Genomic DNA, 13,075 nt, shown 5'->3' on the forward strand with positions numbered 1-13,075 from the left:
AAAGCATGTTTTTACGTCATTGATTTCCAAAATTAGAACATTTATATAATTGGTATTTTTATTTTGTGAATTCAAAAGTTTAGGCAAAATATTTTTTTCAGAATAGGATTTCAATTAATGCAAAATATGGAAAAATGAGACCACATGTTAGGACATATTTTTAAAAAGTGATTCTATTTCAAGGACTCATTCTTTTAACTATGCTTCACAGCATTTCTCTACAAATTGTTGTATTATAGCAAATTGAAAACATTTAAGCAAGTAGGGAGCTTAAAGCTAGGGACTATACATAGTAAACATATGAAACCATTTTAATAACCAAAATCCATATTCACAAGTAACATGGACTAATGAATGTAAAGGATGCGCGGCATACATTGATCAAGAATGCTATAAATTATTATGCATAAAATCAATTTTCTTGGCTGTGGGGGGCAAAACTGGTGCTTAAGAAGAGAAACGTTCCTACCAATATAAATTAACACTATGAGGCAACTGTTTTATTCAGACAATCCCACAAATAATTTTCAATCTACATGCTTAACACATTGTCGCATAGTGGGAAAATAATAAGATCTGATTTTTTTTAATGACCACTGTTATCTAAAACAATTTTCGGATCAATGATGACACAGATATGTCACAAATTTATATGTATCATACTCTTTCAGACTAACCTAATTGCTGTTTAAAATTATGAAATATTTGTGGTTTAAAAAGTTACCAGAAATTATCCACCCCACCAAAAAAATCTAATATTTTTAAAACACAATCTTATCTACATTTTAATGAAACCATATTTTGAAACCTCAAAACTCAAATCTGATTTTCATTAAAATTATGACATGTAGAATATGGTTCAGAAGATTAAAGCATATTTTATTTTTTAAAAAGGAGTGTACTTATTGTGGTTTCCAACTGCTATCTTTATGTGATATTTTGTCATCTTCGTCATATTGATTCTGGCACCTGAGTAACCATGGCCACTGAAATTTTTAGATAACTTCATTAGTCTCTTAAAGAATGAATATGTATTCCATGCACTTCATAATTTTTTTTATTTACCTGGTCTGTTAAATACTATATTCTGAAAGAATCAAAGTACTCGATTTTAAAGATGACTAAGTGCTGCAAAACTGAACATACACTTTTAAGTCAACTTCGAAATTACATTTGTTAAGTTTTTGTGTGCAATACAATTGGCTATAATTATAAATACTGTTTGTCATTAACACTAAGTATAAATAATACAAAAGCTTCTTCCAAATTATTTTTTATGACTCTTGTGAATTAGTTAAGTGTGACTGAACCTATTAGAAACAATGTTAGGTATAGCCCAAATATTTCTAAATAACTAAAATTTATAATTTTAACCCTGCCCTAAATTGTTGGCTTAATCTAAAATTCTATGATATTTTCTTTTACTTATGAGAAAAAGCTTTAAATCCTAGTTTGACATGCAACTACATGTTTGTCCTTTCTGATAAACTTTCAACTTTCATGTCAGTAAAATACCTATGCCAAAGCCCGCAATGTATGGGAATGGTTTCTTTTAATAAGCCTTAGTTAGAAACTTGGCTTAAAGTTGCAATGACTAAAAGTTTAATTGTAAAACACATGCACTTTAAGCATTATTTGCAATACATCTTCATATCTTAAGGACAGCTTATAGTGGAGAAAAATTAATTATTCTCCCCTTTCAGAAAGACATTTGAAAACCATTTTGTTTACCTTGTATATTCATAGGGAAAATCTTGGTTCTCCCCGCAACTAACTTCAATAAATTTTATTCTGAATATCAATCTATTTAATTTCAGGACAAAGAAGTTTCCAGCTAAAATGGTTTACTTGTAAGTATTTAAAGAAACAAAAATATTTTGGCAGCTTTATATGTATCTCCTCATTGACCAGCCACCTGACTGACAGCTGTCAACTGTCTGTGGGCCAAATGTAACCCAGTAAAGATAAAAATTACATATTACTCATCCCTGTTGATAATACCTGGTGCCAGTAGGTTTTCAAATAGGAATAACTAGACTGTAGATATAAAGAGGTAAAAGAGGAATCATTTTAACTGCCTACCATTCCTCCTTTGTCACTAACTTGTTTCCCCTTCTTTTTCTTATTTAACCCATTTCTCTCAATGTCCATATATCACACCTACAAAGAGTTAATTTCCTTAAGGAAACTTCCTATGTAAGTAACAAGTATGTGTCCATGAAAATACTGAGCAGCCAGGTAATGATGGCCACACATTTCTTTCCATCAAATCTCCTTTTAAGCTCATGGAATCTTTGAAAGAGTCTTTGAAGCTTTCAACTACTCGTTTTAAAGAAAATGAAACAGAAGCACAAAAATGATATTTACCCAAGGTCACCAACCTGAGGATGTAGATGCAGACTTGGAACTGTCTCACAACTTCATGATTTTTTTTTCTGTTAGACTTAAAACATGTGGACTGTAAAACTATAAGTAAAAAAGAGCACATGGAAAATTAATGTGAGTTACATTTCTTTGGAGAACCATTTTCAGTTACCAAATTTAATACCTTAGTAGAGAGATACAATTTTATCAGAGCATATTAAAATGTAGTTTTAACAAAGAGCAAAAATACGTTAAACTATCTATGGTATAAATTCTTCTTTAGTTTCTCTTTACCATTTAAACTGATTTCCAAACTGAAAATATTTATGGTGCATATGAAGTAGCAGAAATAAAATATAATCAATGGCAGCATATATGTTTAAAAGATGAATGCAGAAATGAAAAGTCAGGTTGAAATTTTTTTATATATTAGGGGATAATTAAAAATACCAAATATACCAAAGTATAAGCATATGTATAATACTGAAGTGCAGAATATATTAAACCTTCACATAACTGACTCAACAACTAACTAGCTTGTGTATGTATGTGTATTAATTACTAAACCTCTCTGGACACCAGAGGCTTCATCAGCAAGTGTTTCCTAACAGCTAAGAAATTCTATAACTCAATAATCCTGTATTAATATATTTGATACTTATTCATATAATTATTAATTTTATTAATAAAAATTTATATTGCTATATTTTTTTGATACTGTTGCACAACACACTGATTCAAGGTCATGAAAATATATTCAAATTTTTTCTGACCCTTCAGAAAAGAAATTGTTTAGGAGATATCTACCACGTTCTGAATTTAAAGTAATTTATATTAACCCTGGGCTTTGGAGAAATATTTGCCTTTGAGAAGTGTTTTCTTAAAATCCAGACTTGGAAATGAATTTTTTTTAAAAGGAGTGGGGAGCTTAAAACATTGATATAGGATACGGGAAGAAAATGTGGGCAGGGTTTCCCTGCAAGGAATTCATCTAAAATAATCTCCAACAGCTCTATGATACCATTTAGCAACTAAATTATATATCTAAATTTACAAATGAATTTGCTTATTCTATTACATTTAGTCCAAATCAACATTAGTCATTAATCAGCAAACCATTTAACAATATGCAATAACAGTATGCAAATCAATTGCAAGCAAAATAATCAGTACAATAATATCCATTTCTAACAACTGGGAAAGACAGGGGTGTCATAGCAAAATATGCAAAATCACAAGACTTTCAAATAAATTCAGTCATCTCCCTGCATCTCAAAGGGGTGTTAGTGAAAGTGAATGACTTGTTCCTCATCTGCCTTTGAAGGATCATAAATGTTATCTCCTTAGAGCTGAAGGCTGCTGTCCAAAGAGCACCAGAGCAGAAGTAGGCAGCTAAACTGCAGTCTCTGTTTCACTACTTAAGTCATTTTGTAACTGGAAACAACTCATGTAACCTCTGTGAGGCTACTGAATAGATGAGACTCTTTGCTGGGCTGTGTGTAAATCATAGGAAAGGAAGTTTTAGTTATCCAATAAAAGGGGTTTCCTCTGCTGGGTGTGAAGTCCCAAAAGGATTCTAGGACATACTGGTGGGATTCTGCCTGCAACGGCATGCCCTGCCCTCTCCCTATTGCTGTAAGTAGCCCACCATGTCAGCATTCCAAATAATTAAAACACCAGTATTAACCTATGAAATCAGCAGGCAAAACAAAATCACTTTGTAATACACTACTGTCCGGCTGGCCATATTTTTCCCACTTGGGTAAATGGAACATGAAAGGTCTTAGCCTCAAAATGATATTATCACTCATAGCTTTGAACTTTTCAGTGTGTTCTGTAAGGCTGAGTTGACACAAAGGACTTAATGGTCATTTAATGTTTTCAGTTTTATGAAATGGGAGACTTTAAAATTTTTTTTATTGAAGTATAGTTGACTTACAATGTTGTGTTACAGGTGTACAGCAAAGTGATTCAGTTATACATACATATATATTCTTTTTCAGATTCTTTTCCATTATAAGTTATTACAAGATATTGAACATAGTTCCCTGTGCTATACAGTAGGGAGACTTTTTTTTAACCAAAAAAACATTCACTACACTCACTGCTGCAAGCCAGCATGTGAATATGTTTGTTCGCGTCAGAAAAACATTGGTACAAGAAACAGGCGTGGCAGAGAACCCCTAATCTGAAGTGTTATAAATATCTGGACCCAAGAGAGGTTAATGGAAGCAGCTGGGTATGGAGAGAGGTTAAAAGGCTGGGAATGTGGATCCCTGTGTTGCCTGGGATGCCTGTGCTGTAAAGACCCCTCATGCCTAGTAATTACTCGGCAGACAGAGGTAATTACAAGGACATAAGGAACATTTGTATTGATTGAACGCCTCTTTCGTGAAAAGTCACATTTCTTAAGTGATCAAGAACAACGCTAGTCCTGGGTTTAGGGAATCTAGGCTCACAGCAGCTGGCAGTCACTGAAGCATGCACGCATTTGTAGGCCAGGAACCTCTGTTCCTGAATCCAAAGCTCATTTTACAGGTTTTGCCGAGATTCTGGAATCCAAGGAGCATATTCCACCCAAGAAAAGATAAGCACTACCCCTTAGATAAGTGAAGATGAAGAAGTGTACAGAAACTTAAGAGAATCAGGTCTTCACACTGCTTAATCAGTTTTCTAATTACCATGGGCAGAGTATATGTGACACGTCTTTTTTTGCTTGTTTATAATATGAACCAAGACAGGCAATAGAAAAATTTGTACCATTTTGAACTCTCATTCTTACTATTTTGAAAGACATTCACTAACTTAAAAGCTCCATAAAACTTGTTAAGATGAGTTGGGAGAACAGGAACGAATAATGGAGAAAAGGGAAGGTTATGGAATTAGGACTTCACAGATTTTACGCTTACCCCTACATTAAGGCAGTGGTTTGCAAACAAAATGTACATTAAGAGACAGCGGAGGAGCTAGTTAAAATGCAGGTTCCAGAGGTTGAGGCTCAGCGGGCCTGCCGTGGGGGCCAGAAATATGGGCACTCTGATAAACTGTTCTCTGTGCTCGATTGTTCAGTCCTCACTAGAGCCTTCTCTTCTTTAAGAGGGCAGTTCTGGTGCTCGCTTCGGCAGCACATATACTAAAACTGGAACGATACACAGAAGGTTAGCATGGCCCCTGCGCAAGGATGACACACAAATTCGTGAAAGGTTCCATATTTGTAGGGAACAAAACTGAGTTATTTGTGGTGAGGTGGATGGACCTAGAGACTGTCATACACAGTTGAAGTTAAGTCAGAAAGAGAAAAGCAAATACCGTATGCTAACACATATATATGGAATCTAAAAAAAAAAAAAAATGGTCATGAAGAACCTAGGGGCAAGATGGGAATAAAGATGCAGACCTACTAGAGAATGGACTTGAGGACACGGGGAGGGGGAAGGGGAAGCTGGGACAAAGTGAGAGAGTGGCATGGACATATGTACACTACCAAACGTAAAATAGATAGCTAGTGGGAAGCAGCCGCATAGCACAGGGAGATCGGCTCGTTGCTTTGTGACCACCTAGAGGGGTGGGTTAGGGAGGGTGGGAAGGAGGGAGACGCAAGAGGGAAGAGATTTGGGGATATATGTATAGCTGATTCACTTTGTTATAAAGCAGAAACACACCGTTGTAAAGCAATTATACTCCAATAAAGATGCTAAAAAAAAAAAAAGAGGTCAGTTCTGCTCTACAGTAGCAAGAAACTGGAACTTAGGGCTCTCAGGTCCTGAAAGATCAAAGCCAACGTGTGGATACAGCTATAGATGTTACATGTCCACTGTTACTTACTGTCTGATATAACTGTGCTTAAGTAGTTTATTTATTCTACTTATTTGCATGTGGATTGGCAAATGATAAGGTTCACCCAATACTAGTGATAAGCCAAAAATCATTCTCAAGTTCTACTTAAGTTTCAGGCACTAGATACTATAGCTTGAAATCTGAAGAATGGCTTGAACTGACTCTTCAGGCAAGTCATGAAAAAACAGCACAGATAGTGCTTCTTTTAAGTATGCATGCATACACATTCAAGTTTTGGAATACTCAATTAGTCATCACTGACCTATGGAGTTTAAGAGGTTACAGCCTAGTGATAATGTAAGGAAACCACAGGCTTTAGTCTCCCATGTGCAAGTCATTTTTGTGGCCATAGTCTACACAAACTAGAGTCTCACAGCTACATAAGGTGAGGTGAGAATGTGTGGATGGATGAACACAAATCGTTCGCAAATACTAGATAAACAAGGCAAGCATGTGCTTTATTCACTGTGAGTTAACCACCATTGTAATCAAAGAGTAATTATAGTGATTAATAACAAAAATAATCATAGAAACTCTTCTATGACCATATTGTCTACAGTATACATCATCGATTGTTTAGAAGTAAGCTCCTTTGTTAGTGGTATTTTATTTGGAAGTGATTCAGAGAAATAGAAAAATATTATTAATGAAACCCTATGGTTGTGAAACAAAAAATGTAGCTTTCCAAAGCAATGAAAAAAAATCTGATTAATTGTTAATAACCAGTTGTGTCGGGGGTAGGGGGGCTTTGCTGAGTTTACAACCGAAAATAAAAGATTTACAGCTGAAAGGAAAGAGATGGAGCAGAAAAGATGAAGGAAAGACGAAAGAAGGGGAAGAGGAAGGAAATGGAAAGATGGGAGTAAATCTATTGATGAGCTATTTAACTATTTCTGAAGGGGTCAAAAGGAACAGGAAAACTGTAGAGTGTTTCTTATGCATCCCTCTTTAAGTAGTGTTCAAATTTACTTAGAATCATATTTCTTCATTTCTGAACAAAGTGATTCCATTCGATATGGATGCTCCATATTTACAGGTTTAATGCTATACAAGGTTGGAAAATATTTATGTGCCCCATCTTTGCACATAGCAAGATGCTTTATCAGTGATTTCACAGAGGAGATAAAGGGCAGAATGCATTTTTCCCTCCAAGCTTGTATCTCTCCCCAGCCCCTCCAAATTCTTCCCTCATCCAGGTAGCAACACTATTCTCATCACAAGGTTCTTATACCCCCTTCAAGATGTTTCTGGAATAATAATCACTAATTACACCTCTGTTGGCTTTTGGAGTGGGGACAGAAGGGAGTGCACACAGAGTGAGACCAAGTGACAACCCAGTAGGCTGTGGCCCATGGGACCTGCAGTAACTGTGTGCCTCCTATGCAAAGAGGGAACAGAAAAGGTGACCAGAACAACAGGTACTAAAGAGCACCAATTTTTTTTAAATAATAAGTGGACAATTTTTCAAGGATCAGGATAGTTTGCTGATAGAGAACACGTTTTCCAATCCCAACCTTTTCAAAAACAATAAAATTTCTTCCTCAAGTAAGCAGGCTTCCCACTGATTCGCACCCAGGACATACCTATGTCAGCAACTGAAATGGCAGCGGGCAGGAGGGAGCTGAGACATACTGAGAGTCTCCTCCCCAAAGCATCTCCTGACCAACACAGCAGGGAATTTGTGGAATCTGTGTAATCACAGATACTCCTTTGGATTATAAACTTTTTTTCAGAAAACTTTTGAAGAGAAGTTCATTGAAAGGAGTAACACGTTTCTACTGCATCACTAAGTAAATGGGGTTGGAGTGCCTGTCTCCTCTGGTAGAACACAGTCCAAGAGAATTCTGGAACGTAAAGAGACTTCTGAGGAAGGAAAGGACCTTGTGGGTCACGTCAGGGAAAGGCCATGCTCAATAAAGAGCTATTATTGATTTTAAGAATTGCTGCTGGGTGAGTAGAGCATGCCAGAGTGAAAGGAGGACAAGCTGAAGGTGAGTAGAGGGAAGATGGCGACACAAAGACAAGCCTCAGCAGCCTTACCACGCAGATAATGTTGATTTGAAAGGACTTAAAAACTCAGATTTAATAGGAAGCCACTAATTTACATTTATGCTAAGTTTCCTTCAATTTAAGAGTAAGATTATGTAATCAATAAGCAATTTAGAAGATGTCTGATGCCTTATTCTGGGCAAATGGATATATAATTATTTTCATAAATCTGACAAAATCAAATATGAATACAAAAAAAAATTCTCTGAGAAGAATGTTATATGGAACACTGACGAGGATAATATAAATTGGTCACCCCAAAACATAAGACTTCTTGATATAATGTATATTGGTTTGATCAACATACTGTCTTAAATGTTTTATATTTATTTCAAATATGAAATGCTCTAATATGAAATAAAACTGCTTTGAAACATGAAAGCTGATAGAAAAGAAGTCAGCTTCTAAAATTTGTTAGATAACTGACATTGAGATGTTTTTCAAGAATATGTGATAGCCCTCGAAAATGAAATAGTATAATGATAGCTAACATTTATTGAGCATTTTCTACATGCCAAGCACTAAGCGGCTACACAAATACAATTTCATGTCCTTTTGTCAGCAAAATTATCATCCAGGGGAGGTTCTGCCACTTTCCCCATTTTACAATGAGGACATTTAGAAAATTAAGGTCAAACAGTTATTAAGCATCTGAGACTGGATTTTAACTCAGGGTCTCTGATTTACTCTTTCCTGTCTGTTGTACATTCTCTGGAAAGGTATTTCCCACAATGTTCATACAATGATGCACAACTTTTCATTAGTGAAACTGATTTTTTAAAAGGTGATCAGACCTTTCATGAGTGTTAGTCACTAAAATGTCTCCTTAAAGGCTACACCACATTCATATTAGGGACACCCTTGAAATTTCCCTTTTGTATCTGCGATTAGTGTCAATTTATGAGGCAGATATCAAATAATCTGCAGCTTTATAATCACATCATAGTTTCTAACAAGCACCTTGTTCATTACATTTGGTTTGGATTTAGTTTTAGCAACAAATTCATCCTTAATGATAATGATTTGCCAACAATCAGACTGTTAAGACTGCAGAGCAAATTCCTAAGTATATTTCTGTTGAGACTTAAATGCAAAGACGTCATTACTGAAATAAGCAAATAACCTCCTAAAGCATCTACCTTGAAGAGGATGACACACACGGTTAGACACATATTTGTGAAATATTTTCTGGTGGGGAAAAAAATATCGATTATATCATCTCCTGCTCTCATCATGCCTGTAAGTGAGCAAAGTTTATTATGAGTATAATGAATCAGTATAGCATTGTAGCTAAAGGCATCTATTGGAAACAAAGCAACATAGTTTCACATCCTTTGGCACTTAAGAGCTATGTGACCTGGGGCAGGTAATGTTACCTCTCTTAAGTTTTCGTTTTAAACCTATATAAAATGGAGAGAACAGTACCTTCTAAAAGGTTGTTGTTTAGATAAAAAGAAATAAAGCTTATAAAGCAGTTAATACAGTATTAATCCAACACTGATAAGTAGTGAGTGGCCATTAAATATTACGCACTCTGAACTTACTTATTTCAACCCACATTCTAATAAGATAGTGTTATTTTCGCACATATACTGCAAATATATCTATATTAATAATATGAATATTATTTATATAGAAATATTTAGCTACAATTTATTTTAAAAACCCTCTATAAGAAATCAGACCTCTTTGGTTTGGGTCTTTGACCCAATGAACTAATGTCCACTGGTAAAACAAACTGGTTTTAATCACTGACTTAAATTTTAAAGTTTTATGGCATTTTACTTTTAGTTCTCATCATATTCCAAAATAATTTAGAGAGACTTTATCCCAAATAATGAAAATTAATTCTCTCTCTACCTAGTAGATTAGAATATAGATATAATTATTTATCTCCTTGTTTTTAAATCTAGTGAGTATTGGAAGCATATAAATCTATGCGTGATCTTGCCTTTTTGAAAAAATACAATTTTATATTGTTTTGCTTGGTTTAAAATTTTAGCTTATAAATGAAATATTTTAGAAATAATTTTTAAGTTCTCAGCTAAGTAAAAAACCATCATTTGGAAAATTACCTAGAGAGAGGAAACAAGGTAATGTGGTAGCTTTATTTTCTCCTTTCAAGAATCTTTTGTCTTAACTTGGTGTTCTTAGTGAGGAGAGCTAACATGAACACCACATATAAAAGGCTTATTAACGATCTTTGAGTCTGTTTTTTTCCTGTAGTGCATATTTATACCTATCATGACATCAATAGGAATCATACACATCCCAAGTGGGACTTTATTAAATAAACAAAAAAATGCAAAATGCCATGGTTTCTGTTTTTCAAGAAGTGGCAAACAGTCTCCTAGACATAGCTGTAAAGATGATTATGTGTCCAACACAGAACTACTTCTAGTAGTTCCCCCCTTCCCAGCAGGCCTCTGCTGAGCCCCGTTGCCATAGATGGCCATCAGACATTTGGAATGACATCAGGAGATAATCTGAGCAAGCTCTGCCCTAAAGAATTCAAGCTAGCAGGAGACCAAAGATATCAATGTCTTCTTGGCTGACAACAGCATAAAAAGGTCAACCAGGGTGAAAAGAGGATGGACGTGGAGTTTCCAGCGCCTTTTCAACAACCAAGCAGCTAACAAGTATAAGGAAGCATACCTCAGGAAAACAAATAAATAAATAAAGACAAAGGAAGCCCAAAAGTATCCTAGAGGCACCATTCCTGTGAAAGGGAAATAAGGCAACCTAGAGCCACTGAGTCAGGAAATTTTAGGATTAAAGAGCTCTCTATCTCTTGAAGGTAAAACTCACAAACAGATCTCATCCAGAACTAATCCCCACCTCTCTTACAACCTACTTCTCCAACTTTTTCTACTGTGACAGTCCAGTATGGGTGAAGATGGAACTTAATGGTGGAGAAGTAGAAATCCTTTGCAGGAGAATAAGAATGGCTAACTTTTACTGCAGTTTACCACTTTCCTAGCTCTGTGCTTCACACTGAATAGCTCGTTGAATCCTCATAACAAAGTTTTGAGGGTAGGCACTTTTAAGTTCCACATTTTATCCATGAGGAAACTGAGGCCAAAGGGAAGTTCAGTAAGTTGTGCATAACCATACAGTTACCACGGGATAGACCCAACTGGCTTTTGATCACATAGATTCTCCCTAGTCAGACTAGCCTTTCATTAGTCAGCCATGAGAGGTTGAGGTTTCTAGCACACTGCAAGCACTTGAAGAATTTAAAAGATTTTCTCTTAGGCTATCAGATTTCAGGGAAAATGGGAAGAATGCTTTCTACCATGAACCACATGCAAATGGTAAATTTGTAAGAGAAATAAGACATTAATTCAAATATGCATCAGCTCAGGAGAAATTCAAGCTTTAAAAAACATTTTCTTGTTATTTTTAAAAATTATTTATCATTCATGAGTACTCTTATCTGAACACTTAGGGGTCCTTCACTAAGGGTTAACTTAAAAGCTAATTACCATAAATGGCCAGAATTAATACCAACATTTCACCCCAAAATAGCAAGAAGAAATAATAGGGGATAATCATGGCAAAACCAACCAACCAACCAAAGCATTGAAGTTAGAAAGTTTGTGCTTTGCCTCTAAATCTGTATAATGTCTTCTGTTGTCTTTCATGTCTCAAATAGTGTAATTTGTAATTAAGTTTTGTTCATGTTATAAACCTTTCCAGTCAAATGCCACCCTAGTGATATCAGTCTAAGACATAATCAATATATCTGATAACACCTTCATCGAATTTGAGGAAGATTATGCTTTGCTAACAATTCTCACCTTATGTAACACCTTTCCTCCCTGCCCTTAAGAGTGCTTTCAGCTGTAACTTTAAAAGGATAATTCCATTTCCTCAGAATTTTTTAAATAGAAGTAAGTACAATATTATACCAATTAGTCTCTTTAAAAAGGCATTATACAAATCCAGGACACTACCAATAATAAATTTTTAGTTTGGGAGATAGCATCATTCCCCATACACCTTATTCTTTATTAAATGGAGTTTCTTCCTGGAAGAATACTTAGAAATATTTTTCTCTTGTAAAAGGGAACTGTTGTCTAAAATCTTCTGTCAGGTCACCTTTCTGTAGAGTTAATTTGCTTCACTAACCCCAGGCAACTGCCCTGGGCTGGCACAAAGTGTACTATACCCTGTCAGGTGACCTTATCTCCTTTCCAAATTGATGTCATGATTTGGGGGCACATCTCTTAACTTCCCTTCCTTGTAAAAAATTAGTTACTGCATTAAGTGTTCCCTAAGACCTCTTTCAGCAGGAAGATACCGAAATTCTGACTTTACAACTTTTCACACTAGTGCCAATAAATACAAATGCCAAGAGTGTCCTAAAATTTACTGGTATCATAAAGCAGGTTCTTTCTTTTTTAAACCATATTCATTTGAAATTCTATAGCAGCACATGCCAACAGAACTCTACGTAATGACGGAAACGTTAAAATCGGGCAGTCAAATTAGGTAGCCACTAGCCGCCTGTGGCTATTGAGCTCCTGAAATGTGACTAGTGTATCTGAGGAACTGATTTTAAATTTTATTTAAGTTTATTTAACTCAAAGAACCACAATGTGGCCGGGGCTGCCATATTGGTAGCAGCTTATAGCTTCAAGAACATGACAAGATAAACATTCTACATCTTTAATTTATTCAGCCAGGTACAGCACTATGCCTTTGGAGCACTAATCTTCCCAGAGCTCCATAGATAGAAACACAGCACAGGCATTTCCACTTCGCGCTGATAATTTAGCAAGAGATCCCCGTACTGTTCTCACGTGCAAACCAATAAAGAGAG

At 35.4% G+C, this 13,075-nt stretch overlaps 1 long non-coding RNA gene and 1 other non-coding gene across 2 annotated transcripts in view; one reads left to right on the plus strand and one right to left on the minus strand.

Moving 5' to 3' along the window:
* LOC132422165 (uncharacterized) overlaps positions 1 to 13,075 on the minus strand; it is a 155,408-nt gene that overhangs the window by 141,414 nt on the left and 919 nt on the right. The window contains exon 2 of the long non-coding RNA XR_009518820.1: positions 2,382 to 2,466. This is a non-coding gene — a long non-coding RNA (uncharacterized lncRNA). The remainder of the gene's footprint in view (positions 1 to 2,381; positions 2,467 to 13,075) is intronic.
* On the plus strand, positions 5,474 to 5,580 carry LOC132423827 (U6 spliceosomal RNA). The gene has a single exon (XR_009519129.1). It is a non-coding gene; the product is annotated as a U6 spliceosomal RNA (small nuclear RNA).

This window comes from Delphinus delphis, chromosome 3 (assembly GCF_949987515.2).
Source record: "Delphinus delphis chromosome 3, mDelDel1.2, whole genome shotgun sequence".
Lineage (NCBI taxonomy): Eukaryota > Metazoa > Chordata > Mammalia > Artiodactyla > Delphinidae > Delphinus > Delphinus delphis.